This window comes from Sinocyclocheilus anshuiensis, unplaced genomic scaffold, assembly GCF_001515605.1.
Source record: "Sinocyclocheilus anshuiensis isolate Anshui unplaced genomic scaffold, SAMN03320099.WGS_v1.1 scaffold246, whole genome shotgun sequence".
NCBI lineage: Eukaryota > Metazoa > Chordata > Actinopteri > Cypriniformes > Cyprinidae > Sinocyclocheilus > Sinocyclocheilus anshuiensis.
Window position 1 is genome coordinate 2,664,405 of NW_015542356.1, and position 9,132 is coordinate 2,673,536.

Genomic DNA, 9,132 nt, shown 5'->3' on the forward strand with positions numbered 1-9,132 from the left:
TGGAACAGTTCATTGTTGGAGCTGAGCTGTATGAGAGAGAGACAGAGAGAGAGAGAGAGCGCGAGATGCAGAGCGTGTGCAGAGCAGGAACAGTATTAAGAACCGCTGCTTTAGAACATTTATTTTGAAGCTTGTGAATCCATTAGAATCGTTAGAAGACAGAATCGCGATTCATATATGAATAGATTTTTATGTGCACCTCTAGTTTTCTCTTCCTCTTCTCTAAAGCAACGCAGCATGGCCTCGCCCCCTTTGCTACCTTTTCCCGAGGGCAGGGTTTATCTGGGTTTGTGATGTCACGAACCCGGGAAGTAACTTCTTGTAGTCCCTACCAGCCGTTTTTGTAGGCATTAAACTGCCAGAATTTTAAAAGACGACATCTCCGTTTGCACTGAACTTTCAGCTTCGTAACTTTGCAGATATTGTTTATGCTCAAACAGCAACATTACACACTAACTAATGTTAAAAAAGTGAAATCGCAATCAACCACCCCTTTAATTCCTTATTACTTTCAGAATAAAATAATCTATGTGAATAGTGTGGTCTCTTCAGGTGTGTGTTAATACAATGCCAAAGAGGTAAGACATCAGCAATGATCTTAGAGAAGCAATTGTTGCTGCCATCAATCTGGGAAGAGTAATACAGCCATTTGCAAACAATTTGAAGTCCATCATTCTACAGTGAGGAAGTTAATTCACAAGTGAAAGACATTCAAGACAAACGCCAATCCTCCCAGGAGTGGACATCCCAGCAAATTCACCCCAAGATCAGACCGTGTAACGCTCAGAGAAATAGTAGACGACCCAAGAACTCCACTGGAAACTCTACAGGCCTCAGTTAACATGTTAAATGATAAAGTTCATGACAGTACAATTAGGAAAATATGGGACAAGTATGGCACGTATGGAAGAGTTGCCAGAAAAAAGCCTCTTCTCTCTAAAAAGAACATGGCAGCACGGTTTAGGTTTGCAAAGTTGCATCTGAACAAACCATAAGACTTCTAGAACAATGTCTTTTGAACAGATGAGACCAAAGTGGAGATGTTTGGCCATAATGCACAGTGGCACGTTTGGTGAAAACCTAAAGAGCACATCAGCACAAACACCTCATAGCAAAAGTCACACATGCTGGTGGAGCGCTGGTGATTTTGGGCTTGTTTTATAGCCACAGGACATGGGCACCTCACAGTCATTGAATCGACCACAAACTCCTCTGTATACCAAAGTATTCTAGAGTCAAATGTGAGGCCATCCCTCCAACAGCTAAAGTTGGGCCAAAACTGGGTCATGCAACAGGACAATGCTCCCAAAGACAGCTGAAAAGAAAAGAATCAAGGTGTTGCAATAGCCCAGTCAAAGTCCAGACCACATCCTGACTGAAATGCCGTGGTGAGAGCTGTGCATAAACAAATACCCACAAGCCTTAATAAACTGGAGCAACGTTGTAAAGAAGAGTGGGCCAAAATTCTTCCAGAACGATGTGAGAGACTGATGAAGTCATACAGAAAATGATTACTTCAAGTTATTGCTGCTAAACGTGGATCTACATACATATATCCTGATACAGAAAACCATGGAATTCAATAGGTTGTCCTAACTTTTTCACATGACTGTATATATATATATTAGTGCTGGGCAACGATTAATCGCGATTAATCACATCCAAAATAAAAGTTTTTGTTTATATAATATATGTGTGTGTATATTCATTATGTATGTATAAAGACACACACATAAAGTATATATATATTGAAAATATTTACATGTATTTATATATATATATATAAACACAATATATAAACACAACATATTGTTCTTAAATATATACATGCATGTGTGTGTATTTACATATACATAATAAATATACAAAGTACACATACATATGTCATGTACACAAAAACTAATAAAAGTCCAAAATAAATTGGATGTGATTAATCACGATTAATCATTGCCCAGCACTAATATATATATATATATATATATATGAGAGAGAGATAGAGCAAGAGGGACAGAGAGTTGCCTTTAGGGGTAACTATGTGCTTCTGTAAAAGTATTTATTTATTTTTGATGAAATGTTGTTGGATATGGATTGAAATTATAAAATAATATCTGACATGTTGGCATGATTAGGAGTCAATCTTGATTTAAGTAAACTGTTGTAGACTCATTATTTTGATTAGTTATCATACCTGCGCTGTAAGCAAGCTAATCAAGTTATTTATTTATTTGTGTTTAATGAAAATACAAACAGTACAAACACATTTAGATTCTGTGTTAATATGCTAAAACAAATTAGTTTGAGAACATTTTAAATCTCTATTAAGGTTATGATGCAGATTAGTCATGTGTGAAAGTGATTAGAGAGGGAAAAGGTAAGCTTTGTACTGTTAAACACTAATTAATTAATTATTGTTTTAAATGTATGGCCAATTATGATGGTGAGGCATCGCCATCATTACATTTGTCTGTTAACATAAGAAGAGTCTTCTGTAAAGAAGGCAGAATGTGCATTGAACTGTGAGCTCTAAGCAAACTTCCTACAAACTGACTTGTCCTTATTATGGTTCCTGTCAACTGAAAATGTTTGTGCTGCCATATTAAGCAGCATGTATAATCAGACATATTCTGAGTTACTTGTGTGGAAATATTCTCCAGAATGGATGACAGTGCAATCAAAGTGTTGGTAAGCTTCAGTGACCAAGCTTCACTTGTCAAAATCATGTAACACGCCACTGAAACAGCCAATGCAATGCACAACTTAACTCTTGCAAGCAGAAATATAGAATTTCTTTCAAACACTACATTTTATTGGTGTGAATGCAATCAAATCAAAATCCATGTTGGGTTTGCAGGATAAGCAGACTAGGCATCAAGCGGTATGCTTTTTCCTAATGACTTTTACACATTGAGGGGCTCTAATTATACATTTTGTAATATAATATAATATATAATATAATAATACTTTATTATTCAAAAGTAACAGTAAAGACATTAATACAGTAAAAATTATTTGAATTTTTAATGTTCTTTTGAATTTTCTATTCATCAAATAATCCTGAAAAATGTATCATGGTTTACACAAAAATTGTCATGGAACTGCTGCTGTGTAGGAGCGCGGAGCAAAGGAGCGAGGAGACGTAGGAGAATTTTACTAATTTTAATAAGCAAAACGAAACAGAAAAACACACGTAGCAAGGTTGACATGAACAATTCCAGAAAAGGGAGAACAGAACGAGCTCGAACTCAAATAGGGCAGATAACGAGGGGCAGCGGCGGCCGGCGGGCCTGAGTCAGCGGCGGCCAGCGGGCTTGACGGAGAGCTGGTTCTGGATCAGGGCCGGACGCTCTCCAGACACCGGAGGATCCCTTCCCTCCAGCTTAGTCCAGTGGTGTCTGGGAGGTCCATGAGGCGATGGTAATTAGCCCCGATCCAGAACAAAGAGTTGAGCGTCGCATCATCCAGCGCCGTATACACGGCGAGCCCGCAGAACTCCTGTGCATAATCCTCAAACGGGAGATCTCTGCGGGCTAGGGCCGAAAATCATGCGGCGGTTTCCATTGCCGCCAGGGAAAACAGAGAAACAAAAAACTTTTCAAAAATGGAAAAGAAACACGGGGAGGAAAGGCGCCGCTCACTTTATGTGGGTCTGGAATTCTGTCACAGAACTGCTGAACAGAACGGGCTCGAACTCAAATAGGGCAGATAACGAGGGGCAGACAGGTGATGAGAATAACTAATAACAAGGAACAGGTGATTACTAATAATGGGAAAAGGAACTGGAAGGACCAAATAACGACAAACAGGAACTAAACAAGAACACACACGTGACAGATAATGCCCCCCTCCCGGAAGGCACGTCCCGCGCCATAACAGTACCATCGGGGAGGGGGGGCGAGTGCCCCGGAGGCTGGTGCAGGACAGGAATAGGGCGGAGACCAGGAGAGCCTCCAGCACGGATCTGGGAGTTCAGGTTGCCATGGCGGATCAGGAGACTCAGGGGGCCATGGCGGAGCAGACCGTTCGGGAAGCCATGGCGGATCAGGGAGTTCAGGTTGCCATGGCGGAGCTGGCAGCTCAGGAGGCCATGGCGGATCCTCCGTGGCCTTAGCTGGCTCAGCCACGGGTATATGGCCCCCCGAAAAAATTTTCTTGGGGAAAACTATGAATCCTGGGGTGCGCTCTGGAGGGCGCTCTGGAGGAGCGGGCACTTGAGGGCGCTCTGGAAGGCGCTTTCGAGGAGCCGGCTCTGGAGGGCGCTTATGAGGAGTGGACACTGGAGGGCGCTCTGGAGGTGCAAGGCTGGATAACTCGGGGGAATCAGGAGATGGAGGGCTGGATGGGACCAGCAGAGACGAAGGAGAACTTTCCGAGGAGACACCGGAGGATCCCTTCCCTCCAGCTTAGTCCAGTGGTCTCTGGGAGGTCCATGGGGCGATGGTAATTAGCCCCGATCCAGAACAAAGAGTTGAGGGTCGCATCATCCAGCGCCGTATACACGGCGAGCCCGCAGAACTCCTGTGCATAATCCTCAAACGGGAGATCTCTGCGGGCTAGGGCCGAAAATCATGCGGCGGTTTCCATTGCCGCCAGGGAAAACAGAGAAACAAAAAACTTTTCAAAAATGGAAAAGAAACACGGGGAGGAAAGGCGCCGCTCACTTTATGTGGGTCTGGAATTCTGTCACGGAACCGCTGCTGTGTAGGAGCGCGGAGCAAAGGAGCGAGGAGACATAGGACAATTTTACTAATTTTAATAAGCAAAAGGAAACAAACACACGTAGCAAGGTTAACATGAACAATTCCAGACAAGGGAGAACAGAACGGGCTCGAACTCAAATAGGGCAGATAACGAGGGGCAGACAGGTGACCTGAATATAAGACGACCGCGTTTTTTCAGATGTATTTTCAAGAAAAAAACATCGTCTTATATTCGGGTCAATACGGTGCTTTACTAACAGGTGATTACTAATAATGGAAAAAAGGAACTGGAAGGACCAAATAAGGACAAACAGGAACTAAACAGAAAAACACACGTGACAAAAATATTAAGCAGCATAACTGTTTTAAAGATTGATAATAATAAGAATAATCATATTTCTTGAACACCAAATCAACATATTAGAAGAATGATTTGTTTTGCATAATCATAAAATATTTCACATTTTAAAATCAACTAAAATAGAAAACAGTTATTTTAAATAGTGATATTATTGTAAAATCACTGTTTTGCTGTATTTTTGTTTGAATAAATGCTGCCTTGGTTAGCATAATACTTTTTTTACAAAAAATGAAAACCCAAAGCTTTTGAATAGTACTATATATGCAAAAAAAAAAAAAAGAGGCAGATTTCTGAGACAATATTTACACACATGAACAAGCAGTTATTAAAACAGGTCACACATTTTCAAATGTACAGGGTGAAATCTCAATTCAAACATGAAAAGCATAATAGTATCATTTATACTATTATATGCATGCACACATTTTTGAAATACGGTATAATTGGTCTCTATTTTATGCTTTGTCCCCTGCAGTTGAAAACTAACAGTCTGTGGGACATAATTACATTTGCTTATTTCTCTGTTCCAGCTGCCACATTGGTGACTATATCTGTGCCATCATCATTTCTTTTTCAAATTTGGGTGATGATTGTGTTGTTCCCTACAATGAAAAGCCAAAATGGCATTTGATATATCATCTGTTGTCCCTGATGCAGTGAGCTGTGTGTCCGGATGATAAAATTTGGTACTCAGTACTGTACCGATGCCTGCCAAGCACTGCATGCATTGTTAATTACAGAAAGAGAGTTTTGTCATAGATCATTGCAACAAATCAGTATTGGCTTGTTTTCATTTTTTTCAGAAATAGATTGTGTTAGAGAATGTATTAAATCCTGATGCGTAATTCATCCGTTATTAAGGTGTCTTTTGAAATTTCATAATCCTTTGATCGGAGCAGAGTGTCACAAGGGAAAAAAATCAAAGAAGAAATAAAATCATCAAACACGCCTTCACAGTATGCATGTGCACAAAGCGTGATAAGTGCTTTGATGTTTTCACCTGAGGTGTATTCACTGCCCCCATATTGTTGTTTTGAAGCATACTTTTTGTTCTGGCCAACATCAATATCAACAGACACTGACTCTGAGCAAATGAGAACTTATTGCAAGTTTATTCAGGTTTTCCTTAACAGGAAATGAATGAATCAATAAATCAATCAATCTGTCATCATTTACTCATCCCCAAGTGATTCCAAACAGTTAGTCACTACAGGCGTTAAGCTCCAAATGACAAAAATGTATAGTATTATTTATGTAGTCTGTACAGTACATATCCTTGGAAGCCATATGTAATAGTGCTATATGAGGTACAGATGGAAGCTTTCTTTAGTGAAATGTCCTGTAATTTATTTCATTTTACAAGACATTAAAGGAGAAACTCAGCTAAAAACTATATGTACAGCACTCTCTCCCACCTTCAATACCACGACTGAGGTGCCCTTGACTTGGTCACTTTCACTTTTTAATAGCTTGTGAAGAGAATTAAATTTTTAACTTCAAATAATTGCTTCTAGCTAAAATGTGAGTCCTCTAATATCGATTTCTCTAGCAAATAAATGAATACATAAAAATCTTGTCTATATCAGGAAAGACATATTCACAGATCAAGCAAAAACAATTCCAAAACAGTTATAAGTAAATGTTGGTGGATTTTGATGTGTGAGGACAACAGGGCTTTTAACTGGAGGAATCGTTATGGATTATGGACTCTTCTTACAAACACACAGCTTTTTACTTCACAACACGTTAACTGATGGACTATTGTGTATTATTGTGATGTTTTTATCAACTGTTTGGACTCTCATTCTGATGACAATGCTAAATTTCTCCAAATCTGTTCCGATTAACAAAACAAACTCATCTACATCTTGGATGGCTTGAGGGTGAGTAATTTTTTTTTTTTTAAGATTTATTTTTTTGGCATTTTTGCGATATAGGACAGATCAGACATGACAGGAAGCAAAGTGGAAGAGAGAGAAGGGGGTGGGTTCGGGAAAGGTCCTCAAGTCGGGATTCGAACACGGGACACCCGAAGCGCAGCGGTTTTTCAAATATACAATACACTGAAAGAAAAATCATATTCAGAATTCATATGGCTTAAATCAGCAATAATACTGTATATACAAATATTTCTTCTTCAGTGTAACAATTGTAGGTTATCACATTTTATAAACACTTTATAAACACATTTAATAGAGCACTTTGTGAGTTTGTGTTCTGATGGCTCTTTATCCTACTTGTGAAAGTGCTGTTTATTTCTTGTAGTATATATTATAAATACACTCTCAGAAAAAAGCTACACAATTTTTCACTGGGGGAGATCTTTTCAAAAGGTACACCTTATTTACCACTAAAGAGTGCATATTGGTACCTTAAAGGTATATATTAGTTTTTAAAGTGCCCCAAAGACAACTTTTCCTGAGAATGTAGCCAATGGCTTAATATGTGATGAAAAACTATGATACATACATACATACATATATACAGTGGGTACGGAAAGTATTCAGACCCCCTTAAATTTTTCTTATTTATAGTTAGCAGAAAATCGAACGGGGGACTATCAAAATAAAGTATTAGCAGATATTAAGCAGACAGCCTACTAATTTTCTTATGACTATTAGTTGACAAGTAGTTGCAAAGTTACTTATTGTCAGCACATTGTCCAAAGAGTTACAAAAAAATAAAAATATAAAAATACTGACCTCAAACTTTTGGATGATAATATAAGTCATTAATAATATGCACATCTGGTTAAAGTGATTTTGGTCCACTTTTAAGATTATGTCAGCATATAAAGTATCAAACTTCTGTGAAAACTTCTATTAAATGGGAACAGCGCATTTTAAAAATGCATCCCTTTGAGTTGAAGTTTAACCCATGTCAATAGCCTTTTATCAGAATCTCCTGTAGTATTAGATTCACAGCAGTGTTAGAGGGCACGTCTCTCTCTTTTCTTATCTGCTGTAGATTTTACTCCCTGTGTCTGTGGGCAGGAGCCGAAGGGGGTCTGCGCTGTATATATATTGTGAGCCATCTCCATATAGCAGCACTGTGAGTATTATTGCCTGCATGGAGGGGATATTACATCCCTGCTGCCTGGGTGGGAGATCAGGGGACGCCATCAGTGAAACAGCAGGGACTCTCTCTGCGATCTCTCTGTCTATCACAGACACAGGGCAGTCAGAGCTATTAGATCAGCAGGCATGTACATCTGCAGCAGGGAATAAAGAAGTGTACAATGTCAAACTCTAGCACAGCTTGACAGAGTGACACAGACTAAATAACAAGTATTACATTGTTATGGAGGAGGATATTCAACTTTGAAGGACTGTTTTAGGGTTTTCTTTTGGCCATGGGGTGTCAAGCTCCAAAAAAAAAAGTCGGAATAATTGTAAGAGTTTTTGTTATTTGCTCATTTATTCAGTAAAAGGCCTAAAGTTTTCTATATTCTTCTAAACCTGAAATGGTTAATAAATCAGTGTCTACATTAATGTAAGTCAATACACAAAACATTTTGAAACACTGGACACATTCATTACATTACAAAGGGCTTTAGTTGTGAAATCAGACTATATGTAAACATGTAAGCAAGACATGCAAGTTGATTTGAAAAATACATATTTTAATGACCTTTAAATTCCAAAGATAAAAAAGTAAGAATAACAATAAAATAGTTTAAAATCTCTGCTATGTATTATCCATGCACTGAGTCTGTTCAAGAGTTTATAGTCTATAGACTTTTTTAATGTCTCTTATGCTCACCAAGGCTGCGTTTTTAAAACAAAAATACAGTAAAAACAATATTAAATATTAATATTAAATAAAAACAACATTGTGAAATAGTACAGCAAAAATCTGATATTGTGAAATAATGGAGTATAAATCCAATGTTGTGACTTTTTTTTTTAGAATTTAAAATAACTGTTTTAAATGTAATGTAGTCCAGTGATGGCAAAGCTGAAGCAACCACTACTAGGGATAGTTCACCCAAAAATAAATTTTTGTCATCATTTACTCACCCTCATGTCGTTCCAAACCTGTATGAGTTTCCTTCTTATGTTGAACACAAAATAA